At 41.1% G+C, this 18616-nt stretch overlaps 1 non-coding gene across 1 annotated transcript; it reads right to left on the bottom strand.

The window, feature by feature from the left end:
• Positions 1 to 2728: 2728 nt before the first annotated feature.
• Positions 2729 to 2790, bottom strand: LOC142455756 (U7 small nuclear RNA). The gene has a single exon (XR_012785895.1). It is a non-coding gene; the product is annotated as a U7 small nuclear RNA (small nuclear RNA).
• Between the last annotated feature and the right edge of the window lie 15826 nt (positions 2791 to 18616).

The following is an 18616-nucleotide window of genomic DNA, read 5'->3' as shown; positions in this document are numbered from 1 at the left end:
TTGCAGTAAACAAGCATGCTACAAAATACCTCTTTAAACTGTTAAGAAGCAAAGAGGTAACTTTAAACACTCAGTTGCTCCTGACTCAGCCTTGGTGCTTTTAATTTCCTTACATGCATTTTAAAGCCTGACAATAATAAGGAAGATCAGAGAAGAATTGATACTTCTGGATGTTTGCCAGAGTTGGAATTTGCAACTTTGTTTAGTATTAACATGAAATGTAAAATTAAAATATCCTCTTTCCCCTTTATCGTGTCTCTGGGCATTAAGAGAACTGTTGCAGTGGGCCAAAGCAATTATAGTAATTTATCTTTACATTTACATTATGTGATACTCTATTACAGCAATGAAAGCAAAATATTCTATGTTTAACTATGACTTCATAAGCCACCTTGAGACCAGGTGCATGACAAATCATTATTCAAATAAAATCCATCCAACCTCCAGCAAAATAACCGAAGGAAGTCTCCAAAATAGAGTGCACATTATTTGGTCTTCACTACATTCTGTCTAATACCACATGGCACCCTCAAAAGGATGATCACTCAGAGAATAGCACACTAACTTTGGGGCAGGTCCTAAAGGGGTTACCTCCCAAATTATGAATAGCTGTTCCACCACTCTAAAATGTCCAGAATTTCTAAATTAATATAGCTAACATAGAAAAAGGAAAACCTACATTGAATCAGTCCCAATATTTAATTTGTTATAGAAATTAGTAACTTCCAAATATGTTCAATCCCTATAAATCACTAGAGTGAAATGTATTCTTCTCTAAACTACAAAATGTTTCTAGTATTATAGATGTTAAAAGAGCTCTAGGATATATTACTATTTTATAAATAATATTACATTAACCAAGAAGCCCTCGTCGAACTATCAGGTAAGCACTGGACTGCTAACTGCAAGGTCAGCAGTTCAAACCCATAAGCTGCAATGAGAGAAAGATGAACTCTCTGCTCCCATAAAGATGTGCAGACTTAGAAACACTATCTAGGGTCACTATGAGACAGGATGCGCTTAAGGACAGTAAATATTATGTTGACCAGGATAATTTAAATTTTCTTTAAAAGACATGAAGAAGCAAATTTTTTACTGCAAATGAAATAGTGCTGCAGAATTTGTACTTCTCTAAAAACCTAAACACAATCTCTCAATATTTTAGAATCCATAGGAAAGGGGGAACATGGACACCTTCCTGAAACTCAGTAATATAACTCCATCATAATGGCCTACTTTAGTGTCACTATTTCCCTGTCCCTGACCTATTTTATTTCTAAAGTTACCAGCAACTTACAGTAAGGTAATATACTTTTTACCTGATCCTTTTTCATTTGTTCTTGCAAAACAGGTTATTACCCTCAAAACTAATGCTTCTTCTTGATTATTCTATTTCTTCCAATGCTGTGATTATTGGTATCATCTCTAACCTTCCAACCCTTGATCTAATGTGTAATCAGCTGGCCCACCCTTCTCTCAGAATCCCCTCTCCCCCAATTACCCCTTATACCTTCATTATATTTCATCCAGTCTGCATTTTTGGCACATTCAGTTCATCTGACCACTAATTTCAATTTAACCTCCTTTTAACAAAATAATTTGTGAGGATCAGCCTCCTACAGATAAATGCCCATTGGCTCCTTACTGGCAAAGGCCAAGGCAGGCCAAAATTTATAACACTTCAAAACATAACCCATCTCTAAAATGTTACCTCTCCGGAAAAAACAAACAAACAAACTCTTAGAGTCAATGCAGACTCATCGGGGCCCTACTGTGAGTTTCCAAGACGGTGACTCTTTCTGGGAAAAGAAAGTTCTATCTTTTCCCAGAAGAACAGCCAGTAGTTTTGAACTGCTGACCATGCAATTAACAGCCCAACTCATAACCACTATGCCAGCAGGGCTCCGCTATTCACTTAAATTATCTTTCTTCTCCCAGTGAGTATATTCATTCTAAAACACACTGTGCTCATTACTCCTAGGCTACCTGTTAGGAAAAGATTTGCTGGGGAAAAAGTGCTCAGAAACAAGTTGCATGAATCTCTGTTAAGAATGGGCTCCCTAGCTCTCTTCTCCTTACCCGCCCTTCTCATTCTTAAATGCGAAGCTGACATCCTGGCTACTGAATTAAGCCCATGCAGCTCATTCCAGCTCTCATTGTAGTCTCTCCTTGTGGTCAACAATGAAGGCACTTTCTGCAGCATTCCATTGCTAAACTATATAAAGACAAGCACCTGAAATCTATACCTTTGACGATAGCATAAGTCTGGTAGTGGTAAAGCTATTGAGCTGACTAGCATACTTGAGCCAGTCCATCACAGTGATAAATATTCCCTTTATCATGTGTTGAAAGTTCAGAGACATGGTTTCAGTTCCATAACACTAGACAGCCAATGAGACCCAGGCTCTGAGCAAGACTATAAAGACAGAGTTGGCACTTTTAAGGTTGCATGTACCTTTGGCAACCACCATTTTTGTAATAGTTTAAAACACCTTCACGGATGTTCACTTTTTCATCAAATACCTAATTTAATTAAATATTTGATCAATTAAAGGCAAACCTCGGTTGACTTCTCGCCTACATGATTTTGCTTTCTTCTCCAAACTAAAGTTGTAGGAAACCCAAGGCATGCTGATTATATTGAAACACTTTTGCAGAATAGAACTGCTATAACTTCACTGAATACTCACGGAAGAAGAAGACAGTGCATCTTTTTTTGGGGGGGCGGGGGGGTGTTTCCAGGAAAACCAGAAAACCTGCTAGACAAATTCTAAAAGAGCTGTAACACTTGAAGACAGTATATCTTAAAAGAATGTTCAATAGTTAAATATTTATTTTGACAAAAAGTGAACATTTACCTATTCTTTTAATAAAATTCAAAGCCCATAGTTCTCCTTTCCTCTGTCCCCCATCACACACACTTTCAATGACTTGGCAATAAAAGGAGACAAAATATAGTAAGCTTTGAAAGATATCATCTCAGCAATAATAGCGTGTTTTACTCCAGAGCAAACCAGGTGGCGGAGACAGAAATGGCACAGCTACCTTTCAAGCTTGGGACTTATCATCACCAGTAAATTTAAGAGAAGATAACGTCTCACAGCCAAAGAAAGCACCAGGAATCAATCAGGGCCTCCTTGAATGTGGGCAGCTTCTTGCTGCCTCAGTCTGACTCGGAATGCTGACTTCTCTTTGCTTAGAAATGTCCTGTAAGGAACCAGAAGAAAAACAAAACAAAACGAAGATTTGATGGTCTGTTTCTTCATTTGCCTCTTCTGTTTGGCCATCAAAGGGGGACCATGGGATGGGAATCTAGCTGCTTCTTTTGTAAAATATCCATATGAAAAGGCAGGAAAAAGGGGGGACTCTGGATCAGTAGGGTCAGCAGTGACTGTGGAGGTCAATTTCTCTTAACAAAAGAAGTTTACCTGGTAGATCGTATCCCTGAGGACAAAGCCATGGGAAATTTTCCCTAAGAGACGCCAGGAGGGGCGTCTGAGTTGATTGAGGATAGAACACAGAGGATATAAAAATATCAAAGCATCGAAACAAGCAACAGCGATGGGCTTGCTGAAAGCTTTTTAGTCTAGTACTGATTCTTAAAAATGACCTGTAAACCGTAGCACACAACTGATATGTCTCTTAAAAAAAGTTTCCTCTAGTCGATTCCGACTCCTGTCCCATGACACACTGTCCCATGCATATCAGAGTGGAACTAGGCCCCACGGGGTTTTCAATGTCTGACTTTTGGGGGGAAAATCACCAGGATTTTCTTTCAAGACATCTGTAAATTGTATTAATCATTTGTGCATGTCAACTTGATTCTGATATCTAATGACCCTGTAGGGCCTGGCGGGGAACCCTGTTGGCTTAATGGTTACGCAATAGGCTGCTGACTGCAAGGTTAGATGTTCAAACCCACCCTCAGTGGGAGAAATTGCTTTCCACTCACTTAGAGAGTTACAGTCTTGGAAACTGATGGGCAGTTTTATCCTGTCCTAAAGGGTGGCTAGGAGTTGGCAACAACTCAATGGCAGTGAGCTTGTGTTTTTAATAGGACATGGGTGTGTGTTTGTGTAGTTTAATAGGACAAGGTAGAACTGCCTATAGGGTCTCCAAGGCTATAAATCGTTATGAAAGCAATCTGCCATATCGTTCTCCAGTGGTAGAGAGACCAATGGGTTCTAAGTACCTACCAAACTTTGGTTATCAGCCAAGCACCTTAACCACTGAGCCACCAAGATCCCTGCCATTTTCCTACTAGAGATTAAATGAACTATTCCCAAAAGGAGCACGGTATTCCACAAATTAAATTTTAAAAGCTCTCCTAATAGCAAAAAACACAAAACACTGCCACACAGTCAATTCTATACCAAGGCTTCCCTGTGAGAAGCTAGTGACTTTAAACCACCAACCTTTTGGTTATCAATCCAACACTGTGCCAACAGCACCACTAGCATTCCTTACAGCAGATGCACCATACTGCCTCTACAACACTGTCTTTGCCTCTGAGAAATGGCTACTTCACAATTTCTCAGAACAGAAATGTCCAAGGCCACATGCTAACACAAACACAGTTTAGATCAACATGCATCAAGTAAGAAAGGGGTGATAGCCAAAGTAAAACTGGATAAAAATGAGAGGGATTGGGGATAATACAATAAATTTATCCTTTGGAGAAGTAGTGCACAATAGAACTCAAATAATGAGATGATAGTAGCAAATTCCTTCTGAAAAGGCCAAGAGGGTCCACTAGCTCTCACGTTTGAGTCAGTTACTTCAGAGCTATTGCTGCCGGCAGCCCAGAACTTAAGGGAAAGTACAGTGGACCGACAGTTCACCCCAACAATGATATTGATCAGATTCCAGAGGAAATTCCTCATCAAACATGTTCATAAAGAAAATCTTACTTTTGAGGAAATTCAAACTCAAGAGAGAAGACTTGAGAACAAATTTTAGGTAGTGTTCTGTTTGATTGGTTGGTTTTTTGTTCTGTTTTGCTTTTATCAAGTCAGTCTATGTATGTCAACATAGGCAAAGAATAGGATCAAACAGGTAGCACAAAAAGTGCACTTCAATGATGTGGAGAGAAGAAAAATTAGTCACGAGAGAGTTAAAAGAGGGAAATAAGGCAAAAAACACAATACTGTGGTAATACAGGAAGGAGAGGCGTTCTGAAGATTCTTGAACTATAAAAGATATTCATATATGTGTATATATATACCATATTGAATGAAGAGCAACCAGTGTGCTTGAACTACTGACTTTGTGGTTAGCAAGCCCACTGCTTAACACACTGCACCACCAGAATTCATCCATGCCTCACCAGTGCACCACTTTGGTATTCTAGTAAAGTGCTTTTTAATTTCAAGAGATCAAGGTAATGTTATATAGAATCCTCTGTGTATATTTGTACAATTGCCTTCCATCTGTTCAACCCTCATGTTCTATTCCTATGAAATAAGAAAGGGGCATAAAAAAAGACTCAGTATAACTTAATGAGGACTCCCAATTGGCTATTAACTGGGAAGGGGAAAATTAGGAAGAAAAGTGTTACATAATATTGCACACGAGATTAAAAATGGTCAATAACACTAAGGGAACATCACTAGGAACTACACACATTATGTTGCATTAGAGAAATGAATAACAATATCTAAGAAAGATAAATCATTCCAATAAATGAGATGCTGTCCCCGTGCAGGGCTGAGGTGCTTACAGACCTGCCATTATCAGGGTCGCTGCTTCTCCATTGTGTCGTGGGTTCTCTTGGAAAAGGTCTCACTTTCCCGTTTGACAATGTCCCACCTGAAATCAGTAGGACACGAGGGAGAGCACTATATTCTGCACAGATGCAAAACAGGTAGCCATTTCCTTCTCTCTCCTCTCTGCTCCATTGTCCTCTCTTCTCTCACTCTCACTCACCCTCTCTTCTACCTACCAGTGATCACTGGCATAATATCACATCACAGACTGCTGAGAGTCACACGCACTAAAGTATTCATTGACCTCTGTACACACACACACACACACACAACCTCACTGCAATTAATTCAATTTATTTATTTATTTAAAGATCATTCTATTGGAGGCTCTTACCGCTCTTTTTTTTACATAATAAATCATTTTATTGGGGCTCATACAACTCTTACCACAATCCATACATACATGAATTGAGTAAAGCACCATTAATACGTTAGTTGCCCTCATCATTCTCAAAATTCGCCTTCCACTTGGGTTCCTGGAATCAGCTCATTTTCCTTTTTTTCCCTCCCCCTCCCTCTCTACTCCCTCCTTCCTCATGAACCCTTAATAATTTATAAATTATTTTATCTTACACTGCCTGGCATCTCCCCTCACCCACCTTCCTGTTGCCCATCCCCCAGAGAGGAGGTTACATGTAGATCCCCGAGATCAGTTCTCCCTTTCTACACCTCCTTCCATCCCGGTGTCGCCGCTCTCACTGCTGGTCCTGAGGGGTTCATCCGTCCTAGATTCTCTGTGTTTCCAGATCTCTACTGCACCTCTGTGCATCCTCTGGTCTAACCAGGTACGCAAGGTAGAATTGGGATCATGATAATTAGGGGGTAGGAAGTGTTCAAGAACTAGAAAAAGGTTTTTAGTTTCATTGTTGCTACACTGAACCCTGAGTGACGCATCTCCTCCCCACTACCCCTCTGCAAGGGATGTCCAGCTGTCTACAGATGGGCATTGGGTCCCATCCACGCACTCCCTTCATTCACGGTGATGTGATTGTATTTTCCCCTGCCTTTGTTGTTTGAGACCTGGTCCCCTCGGCCCTTCATTATCACACATGTTGGTGTGTTCTTCCATGTGGCCTTTGTTGCTTCTGGGCTAGATGGCCGCTTGTTTACTTTCAAGCCTTTAATTCCCCAGACGCTATATCTGTCAATAGCCGAGCACCATCAGTCTTCTTCACCACACTTACTTATGCACACATTCGTCTTCATCACTTATGTGAGGAAGGTGATCACACAATGATCATTTTTGTTCTTTGGTGCCTGCTACCTGGTCCATTCAACACCTTGCTTGCAGGTTCAAACTATTAACCCTTCTGCTTTTAGTCCAATGCTTAACCAGTAGAGCCACCATGTCTCTTTTCACTCCTATTTCTCAAAACTACTGTCATCACATCCATTTCCACTCAGATCAACTCTATAGGGCTGCGTAAAATTGACCCTTTGAGTTTACGAGTGTGTAAATCTTTACAGGTGCAGGTTCCTGTCCCAGGGCATCGTTGGCATATTGGATCTGCTGACTTTGGGGTGAACAGCCTGTGGTAGTTACCTAATCTGGTGTCAATTTAAGGATTAAGAGTGTAATGGTGGAGTCTAGGCTGTCAATCTGGAGATAGCCAATGAGACTTGTGTGTGAGCATGGCCTTCTCCTGAGAATTCTGGGAAATCTGGTACTTCCTCCTTGGAGGCAAAAGACACTTTTCTCTGCTACCCCCTGGGAGACATTTGCAGAAGACAAGCCACATGGATGCAACCAGACCTCTAAAGCCGGAGAAGCCACGTAGAGACCCCTGCCAGCACTGAGATGCTTACAACGCTACTGGACCCAAAGACTTTCTACCCACTGGCTTGTGATCGTCCTGCATTTGGCTTCATTTCACGTGTTTCATGAGTCTGAAGAAGACTTTATAGATTGGTGTCAGACATGTGGGCTAATATCAGACTTATGGCCTTGGATTGGTCTGGGTTGGCATGTTTTCTCGATGTTCAATTTCTCTTATATATAAATCTCTCCCTTATATACATCTGCGTGTTTATGATTTTGTTTCTCTTGTCCACCCAGGCTAACACAGAGCCCAACACATAGACCACTGCACCCTCAGGTTCCGCTTACACCAGTCCAGTGAGAACTACATGAGACCACCAGTGGCTGGCACGATGCCTGGCCCTACTGTACTTGACATTCATAGTTGTCATACTCTTATTTTCTTTTTCTCATGTTCTTTCTTTCCATTTGTTTCACTACCCCTGCCCCATCACTTCCTAAATGGACTGTTTCCTAAATCATACAAGCAAGAGTCACTCTGGTATGTTTTAAGCTTGTTTCTCGAGTGAAAGACAAACTGTGTTCCGCAGTTAGAATGGCTTGTAAGGTAAGACGGAAGCTTCACTTAAAAGAAAATTGCACTGAAAATCCCCATAGTGGGAAAACAAGAGTTCCGAAACGGATGCTAATTAGGGAGCAGCAGTGCAATGATGTATTGTGAGTGTCAAAAACAAAGTAGCAAAGTCAGGACTATTTTTGCTGTTGAGATAGCTAGGCTTCAGGAAGGGCCACGTAACCCAGTAATTTAATCTGAAAGATATAAATCATGTCTGAAAAGCTCCCTGAAACAGTAATGCAGAGAAATACCTACCTTCTATCAAAGTTTCCATGATAAAAGGCAGGTTTTCATAAATATGAGATTGGGAAAAACAATTATCAATCAAAGATAACCCCCTTGATACCAATTTGAAGTGAAATTGCAGGTCAGCAAAGGTCCAAAAAAAAAAAAGAAGTGGTGAGGACTGGTTCAAGAAGCAGTCACTAGAGATTCTGTTTTACAAAGTTTCACCTACATGTGGTTTTGAGACATTCATGATTTAGTTTTACCAGACGAAGAAAGAGAAAGGACGTCAAATATCAAAGACACATAAAACTGGATTGTCAGCATAAAAAGGGAGACTGACATCATGATTTTTTAATCAGTCTGAGCAAAAATATATAAACGAAAAGAAGAGTCAAACATAAGAACTCATGAAGCTTTGCGAGACTGCCACAGCCATGAGTGAAAACAGAGAGATGTGCAGTCCGCGCAGTCAGATCACTAGGAGCTCATAAAACACGAAGTCAGGGATCCCAGAGTGGTCCCTTACTTACAAATAATATGCATTGCTCATGCCAGTGTGCTCTCTCAAGTAGGATCATCTGCAATCCCTCCTGCTCAGCCTCCAGAGCTGGAGAAACTTAACCGTATTACTCGACCACTGACCATCTGGGCTATTTGAATACAAAGTGAATTTGGGCCCCTACTCCTCATTCGTACAACATCATTCAGGACCAGCGAGGTCTGAAGAACCCTTTGAGACCCAATATGCACTCAGTGTCTAGGCACTGAGCATCTGTCATGTCAAGACAATTGAGTTCAGTTTTGCACAAGAATCAATATCTTGGATATTCAGTTACTATGAGACTATAAAAATCTTCCTAAAATGTTACGTTCTTGAGAGCTGCAATGAGGTCTTGTTTAAATCTCTGCAATTCCCTGGTAGCTCCTGAAATCAGCTGGAATGGGGCTGGAGTGTTGGGGAGAGATAAAAGGGAGAAAGTAAGGGGGAGGCAGAAAGAGGTGGAAAGAGGAATAAAAAGAAGGGAAAGTGGCATTGCAGCCTTCCACTCTGATATCTGAAACAAGTCCGTTCTAACTTGTAGAGTTGAGTGCAACTGGTCTATCCGATTTCCAAGGCTGTAATGGTAGCGTAGCAGTTACTCATGGGGCTGCTAACCAGAAAGTCGGCAGTTAGAAACCATGAACCTCTCTGTGGGAGAAAAGTGAGACTTTCTACTCCCTTAAGGAGTTACAGTCTCAGAAATCCATGGGGGCCATTCTACCTTGTCTTTATAGGGTTGCTGTGGGTCAGCATAGACCCCATAGCATTGAAGTTGATTCTTTTTCAGAATCTTTGCCGAAACAGAGTGCCACATCTCTGTCTCACACAGGAGCTGATGGGCCAGAACCACTGAACTTGTAGTTACTTAGAAGCCAGTGTTTAGTAGCTACCACGGCTTGTCTTGTTTGCAAATTGAGATCACACAATATTCTAAAAGATTTCAAATGGTTCTTAAAAATAGAATAAAAAGGATCATATGATTTTTCCATGGACTTTTGAAGTCCTCTCAGACAAATGACACAGAGTCAATACAAGAACATTACATTTGCCCCCTTATTACCACACCCTGTGGAACACTGGCTCCCTGCTCTCCATAGCAGGGAAGAGGGAGTGTTTCTTGTTAATGCTGGAAGTAGTAGACATCAATTCTCTCCACACCCCAGTCACCAGAACCTAAAGGATGCTGAGAAATGCAGTGTTTTCATGCTTTCACAAAGTTACACAGAGGATGACAGACACCAAGAATTACTGAGGAACATCAAGGAGTTTCTGGGTTGATTGACAATAAAGTGAGTTGCCCCCCAGAGTCCCTCTAAATTCAGATTTTAGCTATCTGAACTATAAGAAAATAAACTTATGTTCCCAACTGTGGTATCTGATACTGTCATGCAAGGGTATTAGTACTAGGCAACTAGGACAAATGAGCAATGAGAAATCAAGACGGGCTCAATGTTAGAGATCGATGTAACGGAAAGAAGGTAGCAACACTGAAAGCAAGAAGGTAGGCAACCCAAGGTAAGCCAACAAACAAAAATGGGAGGATTCTATAAAGAGTAAGATATACCCAGTAGGGTTCAGGAACGAATTCATTTAAGATTCATTTTGGATCAATATATTTATAAAAAGTTGAAACAAACCAAAGGAAAGATGCGTTATAGGGGAATAGAGCACTGACCCACCCAAGGGGAGGGTATTGTTTGTGTCTCCACAGGGAAAGAGGGACCAGATTCAAAGCCAGTGCCAGATGAGTGCAGCATGCCGGCAAGGAGTGGGGAGCCAGTGGAGGGCTCTGCCCCCATACCACCAACGTGGATAACTTCCCCTCACCCCAGAAGAATTTACTTGAGAGGACGGCACTGAAGCTGGAGCTAGGGGAGAGGGGCATGCCTGATCAGAGCAAATGGGAGCAAATGAAGGGGGAGGAAGAGAGAGAGGAGCACATCCTGGCCCACCAGGCCTGGAGGCCGATATCCCAGCTCTGAACAGTCAATGCACAGAGTGGACAATATGGCTGATCCCACTATGAGACACACCATTCCTTGGCAGCCCAGGGCCCTAAGGAGGACAGCACTGGAGACTCAGTGTCGGGACTGGCCCAGACTGACCCTGTGACACCAAGGCAAACCACTAAAAGCGTGTGGCAGAGCAACCGTGGGAACAGAGCAGGGAGCCCATGAGGGAGTACAAAGGAGAGACTCTGGGGCCAGAGCGTGGTAGCCCATTGGACCTGACTGAAGGACACGCCTAGAGATCAAAAATCAGATCTGGATCTATTTACAGGTTTTTCTTTCTTTTTAAAATTACTTTTCTTTTAATTAATTTATTCTTTTATGGGTAATCGGTTTTCTTTTATGCTGTCATAGCTGTGTTCTCATTCACTGCCTATCTTGCTATGGCTTGATTTTGGGTGCATATTATTATCTCTACAGATCTATCTAGATAAAATAGACTGGATGAATAGTCTGGAGGAGAAAACAATGGGACCAATGGTCCCAGGGGGACATGGGAGAGGGGGAGGCAGAGGTAAGGAGGTGGTGCTGACCAACCAAGGGACAGGGAAGTAACAAGTGATCCAAAATCAGTGGCAATGAGGGTGTGAGAGGCCTGGAAGGGATTCAGCAAGGACAAAGTAACAGAGAGAAATGAATGAAACCCAAATGAAGGCTGAGCATGATAGTGAGACAAGAGGAAAGTAAAAGGAAACAGAGGAAAGAACTAGGTGACAAAGGGTATTTCTAGAGGTCTGAATACTGGAATGTACATATGTAAATATATTTATATGGGTGTGGGTAAACAGATCTACATGCATATATTTATAAGTTTAGTATTAAGGCAGCAGATGGACATTGGCCTCCACTCAAGCACTTACTTAATGCAAGAACATGTTGTTCTATTAAATTGGCATTCTAGTATGCACACCTTCCCGACACGATTGCTGAAGAAAAAGATGTGCACAAGCAAATGTGGTGAAGAAAGTTGATGATGCTCCACTATCAAAAGGTATAGCATCTGCGGTCTTAAAGGCTTGAAGGTAAACAAGCGGTCATCTAGCTGAGAAACATCAAAGCCCACATGGAAGAAGCACACCAGCCCGTGTGACCACGAGGTGTAGAAGGGACCAGTTATCAGACATCAAAGAACTAAAAATCATATCAGTGGGTGCCCACCTTCGTGATACGATCACTGAAGACAAATGTGTACATACACAAATGTGGTGAAGAAAGCGGATGGTACCCAGCTATCAAAAGATATAGTGCCTGTGGTCTTAAAAAATTTGAAGATAAACAAGTGGCCATCTAGCTCAGAAGCAACAAAACCCACATGGAAGAAGCACACCAGCCTGCATGACCACAAGCTGTCAAAGGGATCAGGTATCAAGTATCAAAGAACAAAAACTCATATCATTGTAAATGTGGATGAGTGCAGAGTGGAGACCCAAAGCCCATTAATAGGCAAATGGACACCCCCTTACTGAAGGGTTGTGGGAGGAGATGAACAAGTTAGGGTGCAGGGTAGCAACGATGAAACATAACTTTCCTCTAGTTCTTAAATGCTTCCTTCCCCCAACTCATGATCTTAACTCTACCTTACAACTCTTGCTTGATCACAGGATGTACATTGGTACAGGTAGCAACTGGAAACACAGGGAATCCAGGACAGATGACCTTCAGGACCAGTGGTGAGAGTGGCGATGCCTGGAGGATGGAGGGAATGTTGGGTAGAAAGAGGGAACTGACTACAAGAATCTACATATAGCCTCCTCCCTGGGGGATGGACAGCAGAGAAGGTGGGGGGGGACATCGGACAGTGTAATATATGACAAAATAATAATAATTTATGAATTATGAAGGATTCACGAGGGAGGGAGAGTGGGGAAGGAGGGGGAAAATGAACAACCTATACTAAGGGCTCAAGTAGAAGGCAAACGTTTTGAGAATGATGATGGCAACAAATGTACAGATGTGCTTGACACAGTGGATGGATGTATGGATTGTGATAAGAATTGTATGAGCCCCCAATAAAATGATTTTTTTAAAGAGTTGAAACCATAGGTGAACTGACAACAAGAAAAACCTTTCAGAATTTTAGGTTAATCTGGATTTAAATGACTTGTAGATTTTGTATGATCAGTATTTATTGTAGATATTCAAAATACATGAGGGAGAAAAATGTAGATGGAGATCAAGATTTGGGAGGGAAAAAATACCCAAAAAAACTATTTACAATTGAAAAGAGCAGCTTTGGTAAAAATCTACTTGAAAAGCAGAAGACCGAACCAGTCCCCAGGCCTTTCTTCCCACCACTGAAGTTTAAATTTCTGTTTACATAATTAGCTCACATGTGTACTGGTCCACACCTCACTCCTCGGAGCTTTCTAGAATCCCAGAAGACTTTTTGCATATTCTCCCTTTTCCAGCACCACCCAGTGCCACCCACCTTCATTGGATGCTTTCCAATTTGGATGGCTCCCAGCCTAGATTTTCTCCCCTTTCTTTTACCACCTACTTTCTTCTACACTACCAACCTGGGGAGTAGGCCCCAAGGGAGCAGCCTTCTTCTGTATGAACAGAGCAGTGACCCCGGGGCAAGAGAGAAAAACTCCACGCAGAGTCTTGATTCCTGAAAATTCCAGTCAACTGGCAGAGTTGGGTGGTCTGTTCTGATATGCAGGTTTAGAAATAGTACCAACTAAAACAGAAAGAAAAAAGAAGGCAAGGGGAAAAGAAGTAAATTAAATGCCAAAAGGGAATTTGGCAGGATTTTGTAAACTTTTGTTAAGTAACCTAATTCCAAAACACTCACACACAAAAATAATAACACAAGGTTTTCACAGCTTTTTGTGCCTGGGGCTTATTTCCTAATTCAATGCTGTAATGGAATCAAGTTAGTAAAAGTCAGCAATAGAAAAAGAAAGTGCCTTTGTTAACTAATGATGATATAACATAAACACCACAAATCGATGGCTTCAGCAAAGAGAAACTTATTCTCTCATAGTTTAGCAAGTTAGAATTTTGAATTCGGAGGGCCCACTCTAGTGGAAGTCTTCTCCTTCTGTAGACTCTAACAAAAAGTCCTGGTCTCTTTATCATCTGTGGTCCAAGCATTTGCTGGACTATGTCAAATGGACTATGCCCGTTTGACAGAGGATATTTCTACATATGTATTTATGTGACATCAAATATATTCATCATTATGAAAACTTCTTATACATAACCAATCACCTTGAGAAAATGAGTCAGTGGGTCTAGGATCAGGACCCATAGTCTCTAGAGAAACTGTGTTAGGCCGGGTTGACTAGAGAAACAAATCCAGTGACCCTCATATCTGTGTAAAAGAGAGCTGTATCTCAAGAAGTAATGATATACCAAGAAAATATCACAGCCCTGTCTACCTCAAGTCCATAAATCTGATATTGGTCCATATATCCCTCTTCAGACTCACACAACCACATTCAATGATGTAGGATGCAGGAAGCTCACAGGCCAATGTGTGCAAAGTCACGTAGATCTGCACAATTGTTATGTGTGAGTTCATGTTTACAGCCACTGTGTCAATCCATTTCATTAAAATCATTTCCCCTTTTCACTGCCCTTCAACTTTACCGAGCATGATGCCTTTCCCAGGGACTGGTCTCTCCTGACAACATGTTCAAAGTACACGAGATGAAACCTTATCATCCTTGCTTCTAAGAACTCTGAGTTTACTTCTGAGCAAAATGTGTTTCTTCTCTTAGTAGTCCACTGTACTTTCAGTATTCTTTGCCAGTACCGTACTGTAAATGCATCAATTCTTATTCTTCCTTATTCAATGCCTTTCTTTCAAATGCATTTGAGGTGATTGAAAATACCATGGTTTGGATCAGATATTCCTTAGTCCCCAAAGTAAACATTGCTTTTCAACACTCTAAAGAGGTCGTGTGCAGACTTACCCAAAGCAATACATCATTTGAGCCCTGGACTGCTGCCTCCATGATCATTGGTTGTGGATCCAAGCAAGACAAAATCCTTGTCAGCTTCTAACTTTTCTCCATTTATCACCATGTTACCAATTATACCAGTTGTGGAAATTTTTTATCTTCGTTAGATTAAGTTGTAATTCAACTCTGCAATATTTGATCTTCATCAGCAAGTGCCTCAAGTCCTGTTCACTTTCAGTAAGCAGGGTTGTGTCCTCTGCATATTGCACATTATTAATAAGCATTCCTCCCATCTTGATACAGAATTCTTCTTCATATAATCCAGCTTCTCTGAACATTAGTTCAACATACAGGCTGAATAAATAGAGTGAGAGAATACAGCCCTGAAACACTCCTTTCCTGATTTTAAACCACACAGCATTCCCTTGTTCTGTACCCACAACTGCTTCTTGATCCATGTGCAAGTTCTGCTTTATGACAATAAAGTGTTCTGGAATTTGCATTCTTCTCAAGACAATCCATCGTTTTTATGAGTCACACAATTCATTGCCTTTGCAGTCAATAAAACACAAAATCATCTTTCTGTTATTCTCTACTTTGAGTCCAAACCACCTGAACATCAGCAATGCTATTCCTTGTTCCAGGTCTTCTGAATCTGGCCTAAACTTTTGACAACTCTCTGTCAATGTACTTTTGCAACTATCGTTGAATAATTTCAGAAAAATATGACCTGTATGTGATACTAATTATACTGTGCTATAAATTAACCATTCAGTTAGATCACCTTTCTTTGTAATGGTGACAATAGATCTCTTCCAGTCTGTTGGTTAAGTAGCTGTCTCCCAAATTTCGTGGCAGAGACAAGTGAATGCTTCCAGTGCTTCATCAGCTTGTTGAAACATACCACTTGGTAGCCCATCGATTCTTGGGACCTTTTTAGTACAATAACTCTGTGTATTCTTTCCATCTTTTCAGGAGCTTCCTGCATCATTCAATATTTTGCCCATAGAATTGCTCAGTATTGAAACTCAAGGCTTGAATTGTTCTTGAGTTCCCTCGGTCTCTGACATGATGAGCACGCTCTGTTTTTGGTTTCTAGGTAGTTGCACATTTCATTATAATATACGATTTTTTCTTCTTGAGCCACCCTTTGGGATGTTCTATTCAGCTCTTTGACTTCATTATTTCTTCCGTCTTCTTTAGGTACGCCATGATTAAGAGCAATTTTCAGGGCCTCTTCTGACATGCACTTTGCTGTATTCTCCACTTGCTCTATTTTAATGACCTTTTGCTTTCTGCTGGAAGATTGGCTTGATGTTCTCCCACAGCTCATCGGGTTTTATGTCATTAATGTTTAATGCAGCAGGTTTGTTCTTGAGATGTTCTCAGAATTCAGGTGGGATATACTAAAGGCAGTATTATGTCTCTCATGATTTTAAAATTTTTCTTCAAATTCAACCTGAAATTACATATGAGCAATTGATTGTTCCATAGTCAGCTTCATGCCTGGTTTTAGCTGCTGATAGTGAACTTCTCCTGTGCCTCTTCCCACAGATGTAGTCAATTTGATTTCTGTATGTTCTGTCTGGAGAAGTCTATATATATATATATATATATATATATATGCCAGTCGTCCTGTTGGGAAAAAGTACTTACTATAATGGAGCCATCTGTCTTGGAGAGTTCCACAATGTGATTGTGGGGTACCAGCCCTACAATCGAATGAGTCCAAGTGGCGGCTGTGTGATTGACAGCCAAAATTAGAGACATCAGACAAGATAAAGCAGGTGAATGCTTACCTCTAGCTTACCTTATCTCAGCAGCAGATCAGTGCAGAGAGAAAAAAATATATTTCCAACCAAGGCTTATATACACTCAGTGGGCCATCCAAGTCCCCGTAACTATAGTTAACCACTGGGGTAACAGGAAGGGGTTGAACAAAAGGCATACACATGACAGGAAGTGCACAGGCTAGGAGTATGCACACTATTGGAACGACAGGAGGCATACACATAACAAGATAGGGGGGGTTGTCAAGAGGGCAGCCTAATTTTGGTCATCACTAAGTTGACTTTGAGCTCTTCTTCAGGGGAACAATCCATTATCCTTATCGGAAGGGAGTGGCCTCTACTTAGGATGTGGCAGACTATAGGACCCTATTGCTCTAGAGGCTGACAAATCTCTGAGCAGATAACCTTAAAGCAGTTGACCTCAAAGTGTATAGTCAGTGCCTTAGCTTTGGCATATATTATGGAGAAATGACCTGGGGAATAACTTTTGCTTCCCACGTGTGATGTCAGCTTCATTTCTATCACTAAGACCTTTCTTATCAACTATTATTATTATATTATTCAAATGGATAAGGAAATACTGTGTGGCTTAAAATCAGAAGAAGTGTGTAGCAGGGTTGCATCCTTCATCATATTCTCAATGTCGATGCTAAGCAAATAATTCAAGGAACTGGACTGTATGAAAAGTTTGGCATTAGGATCAGAAGAAAGTTCATAAGTGTTGGTTGCTGAGAATCAAAGACTGCAATCTCCAATACAGATCATTTATCATCCATATTGATGTGAAGAAAATAAAAATCTTCACAACTGAACCGACAGACAACATCACGATAAATGGAGAAAAGATTGAAGTTATGAATAATTTCACTGTACTTGGGTTCTTGATGAATGCTCATGGAAATAACTCCAACCAGATTCACTACCATAGTGTCCATTATGAGTCATACCGACCCTGTAGGGCAGGGTCGACCTGCCCTGTGGTGTTCCAAAACTATAACTCTTTACACAACAGAAAGCCTGCTCTTTCTCCTGCAGAGTAGCTGATCTCTCAGTTAGCAGCCCAATACATAACTACTGTGCCATCAATGTTCCAGTGTTCATTGATATAAAAACTGAAATATAAAATTCATGCCTCTGAGTTGAATCCAACTTCATAGCAACTCTTTGGAACAGGTAGAATTGCCTCTTTTGTTGTTGTTTTTTGTTGTGAGTGGAGCAACTGTTGAGACTAAGACCTTTACAGGAGTAAAACGACTCTTCTTTCTCCCAAAGAGTTTCCACCAGACATCAGTCAAGAAACCACAGCATATTTGATTGGGCAAATCTATCGCAAAAGTCTTGATTCAAGTGCTGAGGAGCGAGGAAATCACATTGAGGACCAAGGGGTACATGAACCAAGCCATGATGCTTTTAATCACCATATTTGCCTGTGAAAGTTGGACAATGAAAAAGGAAGATAAAGAACTGATGCATTTGAACTATGGTGTTGGCGAGGAATTTTTAAAGTAGCAAGGACAGAAGAACAAACAAAGTTGTCTTGGAGGAAATACAGTCATAAAGCTCCTTGAAGCAAGGTGGCAGGACTTCATGTCATGTGCTTTGGGCATGTGATCAGGAGAGATAAGTCCTTTAAAATAGACATCATATTTAGTAAAGTAGATGGTCAGCAAAAAAAATAAAAATAGAGAGAGAGTGAGAGAAAGACGCTCAATAAGATGGATTGGTACAGTGGCTGCATCAGTGACTTCAAACACAACAGCCATTCTGAGGCTGGCCCAAGCCCAGGAAATGTTTTGCTCTGCTGTAGATAAGGTCACTGGGAGTCCAAACCAAACTGGATGACACCTAACAATAAGCACAACAAGGACAACCTTACACATCCTTCAGACTGGACCTGTCCTCACTCCCAGGATTCCACTCTCAGCCCAAAACAGATAGGCCTATAAGGTGCATCAAATATGTGGTGGTACTGTTGTGTTAGTGTTGGACGACTCTCTTTC

Source organism: Tenrec ecaudatus, chromosome 8, assembly GCF_050624435.1.
Source record: "Tenrec ecaudatus isolate mTenEca1 chromosome 8, mTenEca1.hap1, whole genome shotgun sequence".
NCBI lineage: Eukaryota > Metazoa > Chordata > Mammalia > Afrosoricida > Tenrecidae > Tenrec > Tenrec ecaudatus.
Note: the sequence above shows the minus strand (reverse complement) of the source record. Positions and strands in the feature narration are given on the sequence as shown.